The sequence below is a fragment of the Lithobates pipiens genome, unplaced genomic scaffold (assembly GCF_037356315.1).
Source record: "Lithobates pipiens isolate NorthernLeopardFrog02 unplaced genomic scaffold, aLitPip1_a1.2 Scaffold_25, whole genome shotgun sequence".
NCBI classification, from domain to species: domain Eukaryota; kingdom Metazoa; phylum Chordata; class Amphibia; order Anura; family Ranidae; genus Lithobates; species Lithobates pipiens.
The window spans coordinates 72761024-72780445 of NW_027507787.1; the positions used below are offsets into that span (position 1 = coordinate 72761024).

The 19422-nt window shown below is 43.1% G+C and overlaps 1 long non-coding RNA gene across 1 annotated transcript in view; it reads right to left on the reverse strand.

Moving 5' to 3' along the window:
- LOC143930339 (uncharacterized) overlaps nucleotides 1-19422 on the reverse strand; it is an 892155-nt gene that overhangs the window by 64057 nt on the left and 808676 nt on the right. The gene's annotated exons all lie outside the window — the stretch shown is intronic.

The window sequence follows — 19422 nt, forward strand, 5'->3', positions numbered from 1 at the left end:
TATATTTAAATATCAAAGAACAAGAGGCACTGCTAATACATTTTAGCTCATAAGTGTTTTCAGGAAAAAGTGAATATCTTTTACTTTTTCCTTTCTGCTGCTTTCCTTTGTGGGCTAAATCCTCGCCCACTTTGTCAGTTTTAGCTTTCCAATGCTTGCTAAAGCTGTATGAAGTTGTCTTCCAACACAGCAGTAGTTGCAGCAAACACAATGTATCGAGCTTCCCTTTAGATTTTTTTTTTTACAACAAAAAAAAGAGTAATTTTAGCAAAAGAAGAAAAAAGTTTTAATTTTGCTATATTACAGAATCCACTTCACAGCGTTACATATTTGTATATCCTTCTATAGTGCAAAGCATGTTGTAGCTCACATGAAATCTATAATACAGCAACACTAAGGGGTTGATTTACTAAAGGCAAATAGACTACAAATATAGATAAAAGAAAACCACCTATAGGTATAGTGGTGCAAACCTTCACCACATCCCATTACAAAAGAGAAAATTAGAATAGGGGGTCCCCCGGGCGATTTTATGGGCAAAGGAAGTTAGCTAGAAAAGGGGGTAACAAGCATATAAAAATATACAAAATGTATTAAATACAAAACAGTAGTAAAGGCAAATAGACTGTGCACTTTGCAAGAGCATTTGCTCCAGATCTTAGTAAATGAGGTAAAACTTCACTTTGCCAAGAAAGCCCAATCACGTGCAAGGAAAATGAATGGCACGTGATTGGGTGACGGTCAACAGAGTTTCTGCTCATTTACTAAGCTCTAGAGCAAATGCAATTGCAGAGTGCAAAGTGCACAGTTTTTTTTTCCCTTTAGTAAATCAATCCCTAAGGGTACATTCACACCAGGTCCAGTAGGACTGTGCTGGGTGCCTATTTGTGAGCAGTTTCAACGCAAGACAAGGATCAGTGTGTTGAGGTGCTGTGCACCGAAAAAGTACTGCATGCACAACACAATCCACCTCCTCACCCCACACAGCGACTAATGAATTGTCACTGTGACATTTCAATAAAGTTTGTTAAAAATAAAAAAAGCGAACAGTGAGATGTGCATCAACAACGCTGTCAACCCACCGCATACCAGCAGCTGTGTTATAATGTAGCTGCTGGTGTAAATGTACCCTTAAACATACTGCCCCCCTATAGCATCATTATCATATTTTATCAGATACCTGGAGAGGTGATCCAGGATGATCAGGTGACCTAGGTCTTCTCAGAAGAAGTAGATCTAACCGCTTTTCCACCCAATTTGTTACATTTTTCGCACACATTTTAATCCTCATCTTTTGCTAGAAATGTACAACCGCCAAAATATTCATAACAATTTATCATTTTCTAACTGTTCCAAAGTTTTGATTGCGGTAAGCCCTGATCTCCCCCCTCTACACACACTGAATATCACTTCATACATTTGGAGGAAGCATAGTTCATACATGACTGAGAATGTTCTGAGGTTAGCCAACCAATTATCTTGTACCCAATAACTGAACCCTAGGCAGGTACAGAACACTCCAATAGATGTCCGCATAGGTTTATAAGATCACAAACTGTATGAACTCATTGTTGACTGTGCAAGTCTGGGCCACTGTAAGAAATCATGGGGCCCCATACAGCCTTCCTGAAGACACCCCTCAACCCTGTCTACACCCTACCCACCCCCATCCCCACCCCCGGGGTCCAGTGGAAAAGCAGCACTGACCCCAAGCATAAACAAAAAAAAGTCCCTCCTCTGTTCCCATCTCCTGGGCCCCTCCGTTGACCTGATGGAGCCCAGGGAAATATAATTTAATTCCTGGTAAGCAAGTAGGAGCAGAACCATTTAATAATTTAGGCAGAAATAAACAATGAAGATGTCCTGGGCCCCCCTATTTAGCTGATGGGCCCTGGGCCCAGTACAACAGGACTGATTGTACTGCCTTATCAGCGACCCTTGTACCAGTATGGGTATAACAAATGAATACCTGTTCATAAGGATCCCACAATTCCATGTTACCTTTTTCTTGATAGCAAGTAGAGCCACCAAGAAACAGTTGATATTAATAATGTATATATTAGAACAATACTAAATCTAAACCTTTTGTGAGTGGGCATTGGTGGCTGGTAATCTGTAGTGTGTGCTTCAGCCCTCCTAATTATGTTTTCTCTGCTTGTATAATATTAAATGATTCTAGAACATAATCCCTCAGTTTGATTTGTAATGGGAAATTAATGAGTTAAGCAGCATCACTTCATTCACTCCTCTTAAATATAAGAAATTGTTTTCCCATCTGTCACACTCCTTTAATTCTTCCTGAAAAGCTCCTGGGAAAATGTATAAAACCTCATGTTATAACAATAGTAAGTAGATTGCTGGACACATGTGGAGAGAAGACATTAGCTGATTGGAAATAAAATCTCTTTTGCTGGCACAGAGCGATCAGACCATATGCACTATAACATGAAGTAGAGAATAGTTTGTAACATACATACTCAATTCAATGAACAAACCAAGCTTAACTATTTAAGTGTTCCAGTGTTAGAAAGGACATTTATTATGTCATTCGTATCAACTGCATAGACAAATATTATTTCTATTTTTGATTGAATATATATATATATATAGATCTATCTATCTATCTATCTATCTATCTGATCTATATATATATATATATATATATATATATATATATATATATATATATATATATATATATATATATATATATATATATATATATATATATATATATATATAGATATATAGATAGATATATATATATATATAGATAGATAGATAGATAGATAGATAGATAGATAGATAGATAGATAGATAGACAGATATATAATATGTAAATAAATAAATATATATATATATATATATATATATATATATATATATATATATATATATATATATTTATATATATATTTTTTATTTTTTTTTCTATTTAAATAGCATTCATATATTAACCACTTGCCGACCGCCGCACGACGATATACGTCGACAGAATGGCACGGGCAGGCATATGGGAGTATATATACGTCCCTGCCTTCCCGCGGGTGGGGGGCCCGATCGGGCCCCCCCGGTGCCAGCGGCGGTCGGTATCCGTTCAGGAGCGATCCGGGAGGAGGGGGCGGCCATTCGTTCATGGCCACCCCCTCGCGATCGCTCCTGATGAATGGAAGTGAGGCGTGACATCACTTCCTCTCCTGTAATGTAAACACAGGCAGAGGAAGTGATGTAATCTCTCCTCCGTGTCGGTATTTGTATTTTTCGTTCCGGCACCGAGGAGAGAGGATCGGTGAGTTGCACCAACACGACACTACACAGTAGAACATGCCAGGCACACTCTCACCCCCCGATCACCCCCCCCCAATCACCCCTGCCCCCCCAGTCACAGTGACACCAATTGCATTTTTTTTTTTTTTTGCATTGGTGTCATTTGTGACTGTAATAACTGTTAGGGCAGTTAGGGTTAGCCCCCTTTAGTTCTAAGGTACCCCCCTAACCCCCCCAATAAAGGTTTAACCCCGTGATCACCCCCCGTCGCCAGTGTCACTAAGGCTGGGTTCACATTGCAGCAGTTTATGAGAACGGATGTGATTCGCACCGCACTGCAGTGCAAATCACATCCGATCTCTGTGCGATTCGAGTTCAGCCATACAGATAGTATGGCTAAATTCGCGTCGCACCCGCCGCACCCGCCGCAAACTCGCACAGGACCCTTTTTTTGGTCCGCAGCAGAATCGGATCGCATGGGTGTTCACACCATGCGATCCGAGTTTGCAGATCGCACTGCGATATGCGAACTGATCTGGGGGTGTCATTAACATTTCACTGACACTCCCAGCAGTTCCCATAGGGCAGTGTGAACTGCCGCCGGGAGGCATGCTATGCGGGAACCCGCTGCGGATTCGTGGCGTTCCCGCATCGCTCCAGTGTGAACCCAGCCTAATAAGCGATCGTTTTTCTGATCGCTGTATTAGTGTCACAGGTGACGCTAGTTAGGCAGGTAGGTATTTAGGTTTGCCGCAGCTTTTTATAGCGCCAGGGACCCCCATATACTACCGCATAAAGCCCCCTGATTGCCCCCTAGTTAACCCTTTCACCAGTGATCACCATATAACTGTTACAGGTGACGCTGGTTGGTTAGTTATTTTTTTATAGTTTCAGGGCACCCGCCATTTATTACCTAATAAAGGTTTAACCCCCTGATCACCCGGCGGGTGATATAAGTTTGAGGGTCAGATAAGGTCTGCGTCGCCCCATGCAGCGTCAGGTTAGTGCCAGTACCGCTAACACCCACGCACAAAGCATACACCTCCCTTAGTAATATAGTATCTGATCAGATCTATATTAGCGTCGCCAGCAGTTTAGGTTTCCAAAAACGCATTGTTAGCGGGATCAGCCCAGATACCTGCTAGCACCTGCGTTTAGCCCCTCCGCCAAGCTCAGACCAGCCCACCCAAGTGCAGTATCGATCGATCACTGTCACTTACAAAACACAACACGCATAACTGCAGCGTTCGCAGAGTCAGGCCTGATCCCTGCGATCGCTAACAGTTTTTCTTGTAGCGTTTTGATACAGTCGCTGACAGCCTAGGTGCTTTTTTACCTGTGAGTCTCACTAGTGTACCCCTAAATTTAGGGGTGTCTACTTTCCAAAATTGGGTCATTTGGGGGGGGGGTTTGTGCCATCTTGGCATTTTATGGCCTTCAAAACTGTAATAGGTAGTGAGGAGTGAAGTCAAAAATTTACGCCCTTAGAAAGCCTGAAGGCGGTGCTTGGTTTTCGGGGCCCCGTGCGCGGCTAGGCTCCCAAAAAGTCCCACAGGAGAAGCAGCAGAACTTATTTTGGGGTGTCATTTCACATATGCCCATAGCATGTGTGAGCAATATATCATTTAGTGACAACTTTGTGAAAAAAAAATAAAAAAAAATAAAAGTTTGTAATTTTCCCGCAACTTGTGCCAAATATAAAATATTCCATGGACTCAACATGCCTCTCAGCAAATAGCTTGGGGTGTCTACTTTCTAAAATAGAGTCATTTGTGGGGGTTTTGTGCCATCTTGGCATTTTATGGCCTTCAAAACTGTAATAGGTAGTGAGGAGTGAAGTCAAATATTTACGCCCTTAGAAAATCTGAACTCAGGAGAAGCAGCAGAATTTATTTTGGGGTGTCAATTCACATATGTCCATGGCATGTGTGAGCAATATATCATTTAGTGACAACTTTGTGAAATAAAAAAATAAAAAATTAAAGTTTGTAATTTTCCCGCAACTTGTGGCAATTTATGGCCTTCAAAACTGTAACTGCCCATAGCATGTGTGAGCAATATATCATTTAGTGACAACTTTGTGTAAAAAAAAAAAAAAAAAATTTTTTTGTCATTATTCAATCGCTTGAGGCAAAAAAATAAAATATTCAATGGGCTCAACATGCCTCTTATCAATTTCCTTAGGGTGTCTACTTTCCAAAATGGGGTCATTTGGGGGGGTTTTGTACTGCCCTGCCATTTTAGCACCTCAAGAAATGAGATAGGCAGTCGTAAACTAAAAGCTGCGTAAATTCCAGAAAACTTACCTTAGTTTGTAGATGTGACAACTTTTGCGCAAACCAATAAATATACAGTTATTGACTTTTTTTTTACCAAAGACATGTGGCTGAATAAATTTTGGCCTAAATGTATGACAAAAATTGAGTTTATTGGATTTTTCTAATAACAAAAAGTAGAAAATATCATTTTTTTTCAAAATTTGCGGTCTTTTTACGTTTATATCGCAAAAAATAAAAATCGCAGAGGCAATCAAATACCATCAAAAGAAAGCTCTATTTGTAGGAAGAAAAGGACGCAAATTTTGTTTGGGTACAACATTGCATGACCGCGCAATTACCAGTTAAAGCAGCGCAGTGCCAAATTGTAAAAAGACCTCTGGTCATTGACCAGCAAAATGGTCCGGTCTGAAAGTGGTTAATGTATTTCATTAGCAATTGAAGGCTGTGTGCAGACCTTTAATTCTCATTGGATTCACCTTGAAAATATATTTTTTATATTTTTTATATATTTCATCTAGTGTACGGTATATCTTTTTCCAGACGAGGTAACCACTATAGAGCCACAGAATGCACTGGTTGTGTGTTTTAACCTGTACTTATAATCAATAAATAAAGACCTTCCTGAAGAATCCACTTGGAAGCACCTTTTAGTTTAATGGGCTCCTCTGCTTACCACACGTTGGTTTCATTTTGGGGTCTCATTCCATTTACCATTGTTCACCTGATCTGATTGCAGCTTAGCGCAGTGCAGGAATCTCCATAAAACCTTGACTAACACTGAGTGTGACTGCCCACAGTCTGTATGGAGACAGTCATATTCACTACATGTACTATAATATGTAGCTTGACCCTCGGATGGGTATCCAGCAACCTTATTAATGTAAATATATGCTTATACACCTTTTGTTATACTTTCCATACAATTGCAACTGAATTCAACTCTCAGAAGGCTCTGTTGTGGATTTTAACCCTCATTTTCTCCTTTTCTCTGCATTTCTGAAACACTGTTGATTGCATTGTTTGAGCTGGAGTTCTGACTTCCCAGGCTTAAGAGATGGAAAAGTGATGGCAACGTTGGACTGCCTATTTGATAGACCTGATAGGCAGCTCTACAACTAGGGATGAGCCGAACACCCCCCGGTTCGGTTCGCATCAGAACTTTCGTACGAACGTTAGAACCCCTTTGAAGTCTATGGGACTCGAACGTTCAAAATAAAAAGTGGAAATTTTAATGGCTAATCTGCAAGATACTGTCCTAAAAAGGGTTTGGGGACCTGGCTCCTGCCCCAGGGGAGATGGGTCAATGCCTAAAATGTTTTTAAAAATGGCCGTTTTGGCGGGAGCACTGATTTTAATGACGATTAAAGTGAAAAAAAAAGTTAAACATTCCTTTAAATATCGTGCCTGGGGGGTGTCTATAGTATGCCTGTGAAGTGCCACGTGTTTCCCGTGTTTAGAACAGTCCCTGCACAAAATGACATTTAACGGAAATAACGTCATTTAAAACTGCTTGCGGCAAGATAAGGTCTGCAACCTTACCCTTGTACCGTGGATCAAGGAGAGTGGCCAGCCAGTAATTGTCCCTCTCCTTGATCCGAAGAATACGAGGATCCTTCCGCAGGCTTTGCAGAATCAGGGAGGCCATGCAGCGTAGGTTAGCTGAGGCATTCGATCCGGAGTCCTCTGGATCACTAAGGACAACATGGTCCGCAGCTACCTCCTCCCAGCCACGTACAAGTCCACGGGTTTCTTGGGACTGTAAATCATCCCTACAAGACTGCTGCTGCTGCTGATGCTGAGTGCCAGCCTCCACCTCCATGCTAACACAATCATCCTCCTCCTCCTCCTCCTCCTCATTCTCTTCCTGTGTGATGGGTGGCACAGCAGGAACACTGTCTGGATAAAGGGGGCCTTGAGAGGCAAGGAAGTCCTCCTCTTCCTGTCTCTGTTTTGCCTCAAGTGCCCTGTCCATTATTCCATGCAGCGTATGCTCCAAGAGGTGGACAAGAGGTACAGTGTCACTGATGCATGCACTGTCACTGCTCACCATCCTTGTGGCCTCCTCAAACGGTGACAGGACAGTGCATGCATCCCTGATCATGCCCCACTGGCGTGGTGAGAAAAAACCGAGCTCCCCTGATCCTGTCCTGGTGCTGTAGTCACACAGGTACTCATTGATGGCCCTCTGCTGCATGTGCAGCCGCTGCAGCATGGCCAACGTTGAGTTCCACCTAGTGGGTATGTCACATATAAAGCGGTTCTTGGGCAGGTTCAACTCCTTTTGGAGCTCAGCCAGCCGAGCACAGGCATTAAATGATCAGCGGAAATGCACACAGACTTTCCTGGCCTGCTTCAGGACATCCTGTAAGCCCGGGTACCTGCCCAAGAACCGCTGCACCACCAGGTTAAGGACGTGAGCTACACAGGGCACATGGGTCAGTTGTCCCTGTTGGAGGGCGGAGAGGAGGTTGGTGCCATTGTCGCAAACTACCATTCCTGACTTAAGCTGGCGTGGCATCAACCACCTCTCTGCCTGCCCCTGCAGAGCTGACAAAACATCTGCCCCATCGTGGCTCCTGTCCCCCAAACAAACTAGCGCAAGCACGGCATGGCATCGTTTTGCCTGCATACTTGCGTAGCCCCTGGAACGCCTACGGAGCACCGCTGGTTCTGAGGACAGAGCACAGGAACAGGCCATGGAGGGAGAAGAAGAGGAGGGGGTGGAGGAGAGAGGTGTGTCACAACCAATAGTAGCATTTTGGAGGCGTGGTGGCAGAACAACCTCCAACACTACTGCACCTTGTTCTGCATCCTTCCCAGCTGCCAGAAGAGTGACCCAATGGGCCGTGAAAGACAGGTAACATTCCTTTCCATGCCTGCTGGACCATGAGTCAGCAGTAATATGCACCTTACCACTGACTGCCCTGTCCAGCGAGCCAAGGACATTGCCTTCCACATGCCGGTAGAGAGCCGAAATCGCCTTCCGTGAGAAAAAGTGGCGTTTGGGGACCTGCCACTGAGAAACCGCACGATGTATAAACTCACGGAAGAGGGCCGAGTCTACCAACTGAAAAGGCAGCAGTTGAAGTGCTAATAATTTAGCCATGCTAACATTCAACCGCTGGGCATGTGGATGGCTGGGAGTGAACTTCTTTCGACGGTCCAGCAGCTGGGGCAGGGACATTTGCCTGCTATAATCGGACGTGGGTGTGCTACTAGCAGAGTGCCCAGAAGCACTTGGCTGTGACACACCTAATTCTACACCTTCATTCCTCTCAGAGCAGGTTTCAGAGACTGAAGGTCTAGTGGTGTTGGAGATCCCAGCTGATGAGGAGCAAGGAGAGGTCCGCTTTGTTCTTTGGTGTGGGTCTTTGAGGTAAGCTTGCCAACGAGCTGCATGGCAGGTCAACATATGTCTGGTCAAGCATGTGGTGCCCAAGCGGCTGATGTTTTGGCCACGCGAGATATGCTTGAGACATATGTTGCAAATAGCAGCGGTGCGATCTGATGCACTCATCTCAAAAAAGGCCCACACCAAAGAACTTTTAGAATAACGCGCAGAGGCACCGCCCTGCACAGGCGGAGCTCTGCGGTGTGATTCAGTCAGTGTGCTGCCCCTAAGCTGGCCCCCGGAGGGCATCCTGCCTCGTTGGACATGTGCCTCCTCCTCCTCCTCCTCCTCTCTCCTACCAGGCACCCATGTGGAGTCAGGGCCCTCATCATCCCCTCCCCCTTTCATCGCTGGAGCAAACCTGGCAGTATTCTGCAGCTTGTGGAACATGACTGTCCTTCTTGAGCATCCCCTCTCTCTGCGCTCACGCTACTGCCTTCCTCTAGCTGAGTATCATCATCAGAGCCTACAAAACACTGGGCATCCTCCTGGAGCATGCACCCAACACTGTGCTCAAAGAGTTCAGGAGACTCCTCAGGAGGACATGGTGGGTCAAGGGAAGGAGTCACTGATGATGACATTGAGAGGAGGGAAGACGATGTGTTGGCAGCTGCTTTGCTAGTACTCCTAGCCTGGGTGAGAGAGGATGAGGAGGATGAAGAGGGCTTGGTCATCCACTCTACCAAGTCTTCGGCATGTTGCGGCTCAACATGTCCAGCTGCCGAAAAGAAGGACAAGCGCGTCCCATGGCCACGTGCTGATGATGACGATGCACCGCATCCACGACCAGCACTGTTGTCTCTAGACACAGAGCCTGCTTGCCCTCTTTTATCGGCTTGCGCCTGTCTGCCTCTCCTTGTTGGTCTTCCAGACATGGTAATGGCCTGAAGGGAGATGGGAAAACCAGCAATTGGGTAGTGTATATTGTGCTGGAGGCACACACAACACCCACTAACTCCTGCAGATGGCAGACGGCTCAATTAGAGAAGAGCTATGTAGGTGGATATAGCGGTGTATACTGCGGTCAGGGCATGCAGACAGCATGCACAATCTCCTACACCTGACTGCAAGCTCTATTAAAAAAGAGCAATATAGCTAGCTATATAGGTGGATATAACGGTGTATACTGTGGTCTGGGCACGCAGACAGCACGAACAATCTCCTACAACTGACTGCAAGCTCTTTTTTAAAAAGAGCAATATAGATAGCTATATAGGTGGATATAACAGTGTATACTGTGGTCAGGGCATGCAGACAGCACGCACAATCTCCTACAACTGACTGCAAGCTCTATTTAAAAAGAGAAAGATAGCTAGCTATGTAGGTGGATATAACGGTGTATACTGTGGTCAGGGCACGCAGACAGCATGCACAATCTCCTACAACTGACTGCAAGCTCTTTTTAAAAAGAGCAATATAGCTAGCTATATAGGTGGATATAACGGTGTATACTGTGGTCAGGGCACGCAGACAGCACGCACAATCTCCTACAACTGACTGCAAGCTCTATTTAAAAAGAGAAAGATAGCTAGCTATGTAGGTGGATATAATGGTGTATACTGTGGTCAGGGCACGCAGATAGCACGCACAATATCCTACAACTGACTGCAAGCTCTATTTAAAAATAGCAAGATAGCTAGCTATGTAGGTGGATATAACGGTGTATACTGTTGTCAGGGCACGCAGACAGCATGCACAATCTCCTACAACTGACTGCAAGCTCTTTTTTAAAAAGAGCAATATAGCTAGCTATATAGGTGGATATAACAGTGTATACTGTGGTCAGGGCACGCAGACAGCACGCACAATCTCCTACAACTGACTGCAAGCTCTATTTAAAAAGAGAAAGATAGCTAGCTATGTAGGTGGATATAACGGTGTATACTGTGGTCAGGGCACGCAGACAGCACGCACAATCTCCTACAACTGACTGCAAGCTCTTTTTAAAAAGAGCAATATAGCTAGCTATATAGGTGGATATAACGGTGTATACTGTGGTCAGGGCACGCAGACAGCACGCACAATCTCCTACAACTGACTGCAAGCTCTATTTAAAAAGAGAAAGATAGCTAGCTATGTAGGTGGATATAATGGTGTATACTGTGGTCAGGGCACGCAGATAGCACGCACAATATCCTACAACTGACTGCAAGCTCTATTTAAAAAGAGCAAGATAGCTAGCTATGTAGGTGGATATAACGGTGTATTCTGTTGTCAGGGCACACAGACAGCACGCACAATCTCCTACAACTGACTGCAAGCTCTTTTTAAAAAGAGCAATATAGCTAGCTATATAGGTGGATATAATGGTGTATACTGTGGTCAGGGCACGCAGACAGCACGCACAATCTCCTACAACTGACTGCAAGCTCTATTTAAAAAGAGCAAGATAGCTAGCTATGTAGGTGGATATAACGGTGTATACTGTGGTCAGGGCACGCAGACAGCACGCACAATCTCCTACAACTGACTGCAAGCTCTTTTTTAAAAGAGCAAGATAGCTAGCTATGTAGGTGGATATAACGGTGTATACTGTGGTCAGGGCACGCAGACAGCACGCACAATCTCCTACAACTGACTGCAAGCTCTATTTAAAAAGAGAAAGAGCTAGCTATGTAGGTGGATATAATGGTGTATACTGTGGTCAGGGCACGCAGATAGCACGTACAATATCCTACAACTGACTGCAAGCTCTATTTAAAAAGAGCAAGATAGCTAGCTATGTAGGTGGATATAACGGTGTATTCTGTTGTCAGGGCACGCAGACAGCACGCACAATCTCCTACAACTGACTGCAAGCTCTTTTTAAAAAGAGCAATATAGCTAGCTATATAGGTGGATATAATGGTGTATACTGTGGTCAGGGCACGCAGACAGCACGCACAATCTCCTACAACTGACTGCAAGCTCTATTTAAAAAGAGCAAGATAGCTAGCTATGTAGGTGGATATAACGGTGTATACTGTGGTCAGGGCACGCAGACAGCACGCACAATCTCCTACAACTGACTGCAAGCTCTTTTTTAAAAGAGCAATATAGCTAGCTATATAGGTGGATATAACGGTGTATACTGTGGTCAGGGCACGCAGACAGCACGCACAATCTCCTACAACTGACTGCAAGCTCTATTTAAAAAGAGCAAGATAGCTAGCAAGATAGGTGGATATAATGGTGTATACTGCGGTCAGGGCAAGCAGACAACAACCACTACAGAAGAACAAGAACGCAAAATCGGCCGATAACGAACGGTGTATACTGTGTTGAAGGTACACAGAACACCCACTAACTCCTACAGTCGCCAACACACTACACAAGGCCGCCGCACTGGCGGCCTTATATAGTGTGGGGCGTGTACTACACAGCCTGAGCTATGATGTGGCCAATCATGGCTTTCCTCGCTGCTGGCGCTATGATTGGCCAAGCATGCGGGGTCACAGTGCATGCTTGGCCAATCATGAGCCAGCAATGCACTGCGATGGCGCAGTGCATTGTGGGCATGAACGCCACACGAATTTGGCGCGAACGGCCCATAACATTCGGTATTCGCCGGACGGGCGAACAGCCGATGTTCGACTCAAACGTATGTTCGACTCAAACACGAAGCTCATCCCTATCTACAACCAATCTGTAGTGCTCACCACTGAGAATACGCCTAGGTCTCCCTAGCTAGTACAGAGGCTGCTAGTCACAAGCACAGTTCCATGCACACCAACAATACAAGTTGAGTCTAGGGGATGCCTTTTTAGAATTTATTGCTGAGTAACCTTAAACAGGAGAGGGGTTCAGGGATCAGGATACTCCAAACAATAGTAGAAATACCAGGAGGATAGCTTCTCACTAGTCTTCTTTAAGCAGCCTTTCCTGAAGGTTTCGTAGAGGGGATACCCAGTATATCTAGGATTCTATGAGAGCAAACTCATTCCATATGGCATCCTCTGAAACTTAGTTGCCTTCTAGCATGTGCACACCCAAGAGTCCACAGCAAGGTCTTTACTCACAGTGTCCCAGTAGCTGTCTACCACCTAGCATCTACAGGTAGTTTCTCAGTAAGGGAGACAACAGTTCCTTCTCCAGACCAGGACTCCAGTATGATTTTCTCCAGCAAATAATCCTTCAGCAATCTTCTCCAGGCCCTCAGCTCAGTTCTTGCTGAGACCCGGACTGCAATTTCTTGTCTCAATAGCCATCTACCAGGGGAAGCAGTCCCAGGGATTGGCTGGGTATTGATAAATATTCATACTGGACTATATTCTGGAAGCTTCTCCCAGAAGCAGGTGGGAGAAATCAAACACTGGGCTAGGAACCCCTGACCAAATAAAAACAATAGATCACTGCTCTACTGACTGCAGTGAAGCCAAAAACTAACTTTAGACCAACAGTCTACAAATTGAATGAGCTTGCTTGGCAGGCCGACAACACTGCTGCTAATTGACAGGCAGGGTTGTCAGCCTGCAACAGGAATTGTTGTTACCTCCAAGCAAGAAATGTTTTAATATAATCGCAAAAACATTTTTTGGAGCATGATGCCAAACATACTGAACATACATACAAACAAACAAAAATTCTTTAACCTCCCTGGAAGTATTCCTGAGTGTGGCTTGAGGTGAATTTTCAGTACCAAGAGCGGTAATCCCGAGCCACATTTGGGAATGCATCGTAGTATCCTGGTATAGGTTACTTATATTGTCCCCAGGATCCTGCGATGTTCCTCTGCTGTATCCTCCGCCGGATCCTCTGCCCGATTCATCAATGTTCTGGGCTTCATTCTCTGCGAGCATCACGACGCATGGTGTCTGCAAATTAAAAAAAGTACACAAAACATAACACATACAATACACTGTAATCTGTAAGATCACATTACTGTATCAAACCATTTCACCTCCCTTTTGTCCCTAGTGCTTTGTCCAGTGCTCTGCTTGCACTTTCATATTATATATATATATATATACCATTCTTTCTGCCTGGAAACTTTAGATTGTCCATGGCATCCAAAAAGCATCCCTTTAGACCAGCTAGAAAACAGCGATAGCAAATTAGAATCACTTGCAGAATTGAGCGATAGCGATTCGTGGGGAAATTTGTCATCATACACTGAAAGTGTATGATGACAACAGTGACGACATGTGACGATTCTGCGGCTGAGCAAATTTCAGTGTTGTTGATTTGATTACATTAGTGAAAAAAATGTATTATTATTATATTATTTTTTTATATAATAATTTATAGCTATTTATTATATTATAATTTATGATTTTGAGTTTTCAAACGTTATATTCGGGAATGTCAAACTTTATCATACCCGGGATGTCTACTAGACTCTTGTTTGGGCAGATTTAAGGGAGTTATTCCTAATGCCACGTACACACGACAGGACTTTCCCGGAGACTAAGTCCAACAGTTTTCCTGACGTACTTTCGGCGGAGTTCTGACAGACCTTCCGAACAAACGGATTTGCCCACACATGAACAGACTAAGTCCGTTCGAAAGTCCACTAGTTTTGAATGTGATGACGTAAGACGGAACTAAAAAAGGAAGTTCAATACAACAGCTTCCCTTGCGTCATATTTGGTCCGTCAGACCAGCATACCGACGAACAGTTTTTCCAATAGGAATTGAGTCCGTCGGACAGATTTGAAACATTTTCTATTTCCGTCTGATTTTTTAAGTGAAAAATGATCGGATTAGCCCACACACGATCGGATTGTCTGACGGACTGATTCCATCAGACCTAGTCTGCTGGAAATTCTGGTCATGTGTACGAAGCATAAGAATTACAGGCCTACCATATAAACCGCCAAATTTCCATGCAAAACAATGTACCATTTTGACATTCAAAAATCTGACATAATCATACCACCAGGGAGGTTTAACGAACTTTTGAAGAACTTGAAGAATGAAATTCCACAGAGCAGCCCTAAACTGCTTCTTCTCGGGTCCCCCACGGTGCTTCTGCCTTCTTCTCTTCAGCGGACCTCGGCACTGACCCCCGCTCCCTCAGCACTGGCTTTGATTGATAGCAGCAGGGCTGTCTTAGCAAAGCCTGTGAGACTTGGAAGTGAGATGAGAGCTGTAGACGGGCACAACATTGGATCCAATGAGGGCTCAGTTAAGTAAAAGGGGGGGGGGCTCCTGTTCCTAAACATTTTTTGCCCTAATGCAAAAAATGCATTAATATAAAAAATGTTTAAGCTTTATAACCACTTTAACAAGCCTTCTACATAAGAAACCCACATCTTGTCTGGTATAAACTTCCTCTGTCTGCGATTCTAATCCATTTCAGAGGAAATGGTCCTAATTAGCTTATAATTAAGTTGAATGTGAAGGCAATTCATGGAAAATTGCTCACACAAAAAGATAGTTAGGATGAAACGGTCCCCATGCTCTTCTGTGACACAAAAGGAAGCTGCAACATCTTCTAGAATCATTTTTTTTTCTAGATGATGGTTTTCCTTCACTATCCCTGTGCTGATCGGATGTTTGCCAACTTCAAACAAGTATCAAAAGCCTGTTGTAGCATTTGGAAATGCTTATTCTTCTTTGGTATACAAAAGCTTGGGAACAATTCTATTACATCTGTGCCTTAAAAAAAGACCTACGGTAATATTTGTTCTGATTCCCCAACAGTTTACTGTATATTCCACTAATAGTTTTTTTAGCATTATTTATATGTACAACGCTGAAGTTAGACTTGTTCTTGGGTTAATAGGTACATTTAGTGAAATGGATCAGTCTTGCTTCAGCACATGTTATCATAAATAGTACATTGAAAGTCAAGACAAAACACTTTTTCTAATGTTTTAAATTATGTATGAGAATTCTGCTTATTGCAATTGCAGAAAACCAATGTGCTCCGTATTAGTGTACTCTGCTAACATTTATTCTCTCCTATATTAGGTGCATTTATTTTTCATGAAATCATTATGGGAAATTGGGTTGTTCGAGATCAATATTGTCTGACATTAAAATCTCAGATTATGAATTAGCGTGGGCTTAATTCTCTGGCTTTTAACAAAAGGAACAATTTAACCTAGCAAAAAATGCTATGTTTCAAAAAGAAAATTTTAAAAAAGATAAAAATGAATCAATAAACTTTTGTGACTTGTAATCTTGTATTATTGTGTAAAATAAAATAAAAAAATAGATTAACAGGAATGAAATAGATTAAAACTAAAACAGGTCTAAAAACGATTAGACGTCTAATCATTAGACTTCTAGTTGCTTCTTCATCATAGGCTTATTTAATAATGCAGTGCCTAATGTGAGATAAGACTTCAACAGCTCAATTCTGATTTGCTTTTTAGGAAGTGACTCATTTTAACTGATTCAAACAGAAAACTAAATGCGTTCCAAATGTCTTGATGGAATCTAGAGATTTGCTCTTTATGGCCTAAAGTGGCAATATAGTACAATGATATGACCACACGCTCCTTCTGGCATGGTACCATTACTCAAAAAATCTCCTTTTCTTGTTCTTAAACTTAAAGAAATCACAAAATACACTCACATTACAGGCGGAGGGTCTCAAATACCTCTTAGAAGCTCAAAGATGGCAAATCTTCTATCAGCAATAGTGCTCGAGACACACCCAAATTCCAACTAAAGATAGTTTTTAGGGTCATTTTATTTTATTTTGGAAAACTGTAGGAGAGTACATAAAAAAGGTGAAGATAAACTAGTTTAGGGTACCAAGAACTAATTTTCATTAACATCTTGACACTGATACCATGCAAATATGGGCATCTCAGCGGGTGGGCCTTGGTGCAGAGTGGCTACATATTTGCATGCCATTTGCATACATCTACCCGCGGCTAACAGAAAGCTTTCCAATCATATGACCATCATGACAGCCAATCATGGTGGTCACATGATCATAAACCCCACCCAACCTCCCAGCATCTGAAAGCCCTTAACCACTTAAGGACCGGGCCTATTTTTCAGACTCATTGTTTACCAGTTAAAATATTTTTTTTTGGTAGAAAATTACTTAGAACCCCAAACATTATATATTTTTTTCTAACACCCTAAGAAATAAAATAAGTATGTGACGGAGACCACCAAAGCGCAGCGGGAGAGGGGGGGGCCTCTCCCACCACCGATAAAAGTAATCTTGCAGTGAATCCGCCGCAGAGACCACTTTTATTTGAAAGCTGACTGCCCAGTGAAGAAGAGGATACTGGGGTTATGGCAGCTATCTGGGCATTTTAATTTGACTGTTTTCAATTTGGTTTGGAAAATATGAGGCACAGAGAGGCCAGCGCAACAAAGCATCATATGTAAAAAGGAACTGCCGTAGCTAATAGCTGCAAAATATAAATAAAAATGGATCCTCCTATATGTACTGGGCTTGTTTAACATCAAAAAAAGGAACAATGTTAAATTTGTCGGTATCAAACGTGTTCATTTTTGTGGGTTTTGGTGTAAAAATGATCACGGTATACTTTAAATTTAGTTCAGTAGTACAAATATCCAACAGAAATGAGGTGGGGAATTTACAGGGGAAGGAACACACCAATCAGTAGCACCATATGTTTTGTTTATAATGCAGTAAATCCTGCAGCAGGCTAGATACACTCACCGGCCACTATATTAGGTGCACCTTGCTAGTACCAGTTTGGACCCCCGTTTGCCTTAATTCTTCGGGTCATAGATTCAACAAGGTGCTGGAAACATTCCTCTGAGATTTTGGTCCATATTGACATGATAGCATCATGCAGTTGCTCCAGATTTTGTCGGATGCATATCCATGATGCAAATATCCCATTTCACCACATCCCAAAGGTGCTCTATTGGATTGAGATCTGGTGGCTGTGGAGGCCATTGGAGTACAGTGACCTCATTGTCATGTTCAAGAAACCAGTGGTGAGACGATTTGAACTTTGTGACATGGTGCATTATCCTGCTGGACGTAGCTGTCAGAAGATGAGTACACTGTAGTCATAAAGGGAAGGACATGGTCAGCAACAATACTCAGGTAGGCCGTGGCATTTGAACATTGCTCAATTGGTACTAAGGGACCAAAGTGTGCCAAGAAAATACCCCCCACACTATTACACCTTCATCCTGAACCGTTGATACAAGGCAGGATGGATCCATGCTTTCTTGTTGTTTACACCAAATTCTGACCCTACCATCATAATGTTGTAGCTGAAATTGAGACTCATCAGACCAGGCAATGTTTGTCCAATCTTCTATTCTCCAATATTGGTGAGCCTGTGTGAATTATGCCTGTGCGAATTGTAGCCTAATTTTCCTGTTCTTAGCTGACAGGAGTGGCAACCGGTGAGGTCTTCTGCTGCTGTAGCCCATTTGCTTCAAGGTTCAATGTGCTGTGCACTCAGAGATGGTTCTCTGCATAACTTGGTTGTAACGAGTGATGTGAGTTACAGTTGCCTTTCTATCATCTAGAACTGGTCTACCCATTCTCCTCTGACCTCTGACATCAAACAAGGCATTTTGGTCCACACAACTCACTGGATATTTTCTCTTTTTCAGACCATTCTCTGTAAACCCTAGAGATGGTTGTGTGTGAAAATCCCAGTAGATCAGCAGTTTTTGAAATACTTAGACCAGCACCAACAACCATGCCACGTTCAAAGTCACTTAAAATGGTTGTAAATACATTTAAAAAAAAACTAACACCTGCAAGACAAAGGCATAATGAGCTAGTATGCATAGCATAATGGCTCATTATGTAATACTCACCTGAGATTGAAGCCCTCGCTGCGGTGCCCCAAAAAATGCTCTGGTGGCCGACATCACTCCCGGGTATCGCAGCTTCAGCGCTGTGATTGCCCAGAGCCACGATGACCTCACTCCCGCCATTCGTGCAGTAATGGCACCCTCACTGAAGCAACAGTACATATGAGCCATTGCTTCAGTTTGTGTCAGTGCACATGCAAATACAGGGGACATCTCCTAAACCGTGCAGGTTTAGGAGATATCCTGGGTAAATACAAGTAAGCCTTATTATAGGCTTACCTGTAGTGGAAAGTGATCTGTAAGGGTTTACGACCACTTTAAATCCCCTTTCTTTTCCATTTGGATGCTCAATTTGAAATTCAGCAAGTCTACTTCGCCACCTCTAGATGCCTAAATGCGTTGAGTTGCTGCCATGTGACTGGCTGATTAGCAATTTGTGTTACCAAGCAATTGAACAGGTGGGCCTAATAAAGTGGCCGGTGAGTGTAGTTTGCTGTTTTAGTAAAAACACACTGGGGTTGATTTACTAAAGGCAAATAGACTGTTCACTTTGCAAGGGAAGTTGATCTTTGCAAAGGAATTATCCCCATAGTTTAGTGAATAAGGTGAAACTCTGCTGACTTCCATCATCCAATCATGTGCAAGCAAACATATTTTATATTTTTATTTTTCCTTGCACGTGATTGGGTATTCTTTTCAAAGTGAAGTTTTACCACATTCACTAAGCTCTGGAGTAAATTCCCATGCAAAGTGCAACTTCTCTTGCAAAGTAAACAGCTTATTTGC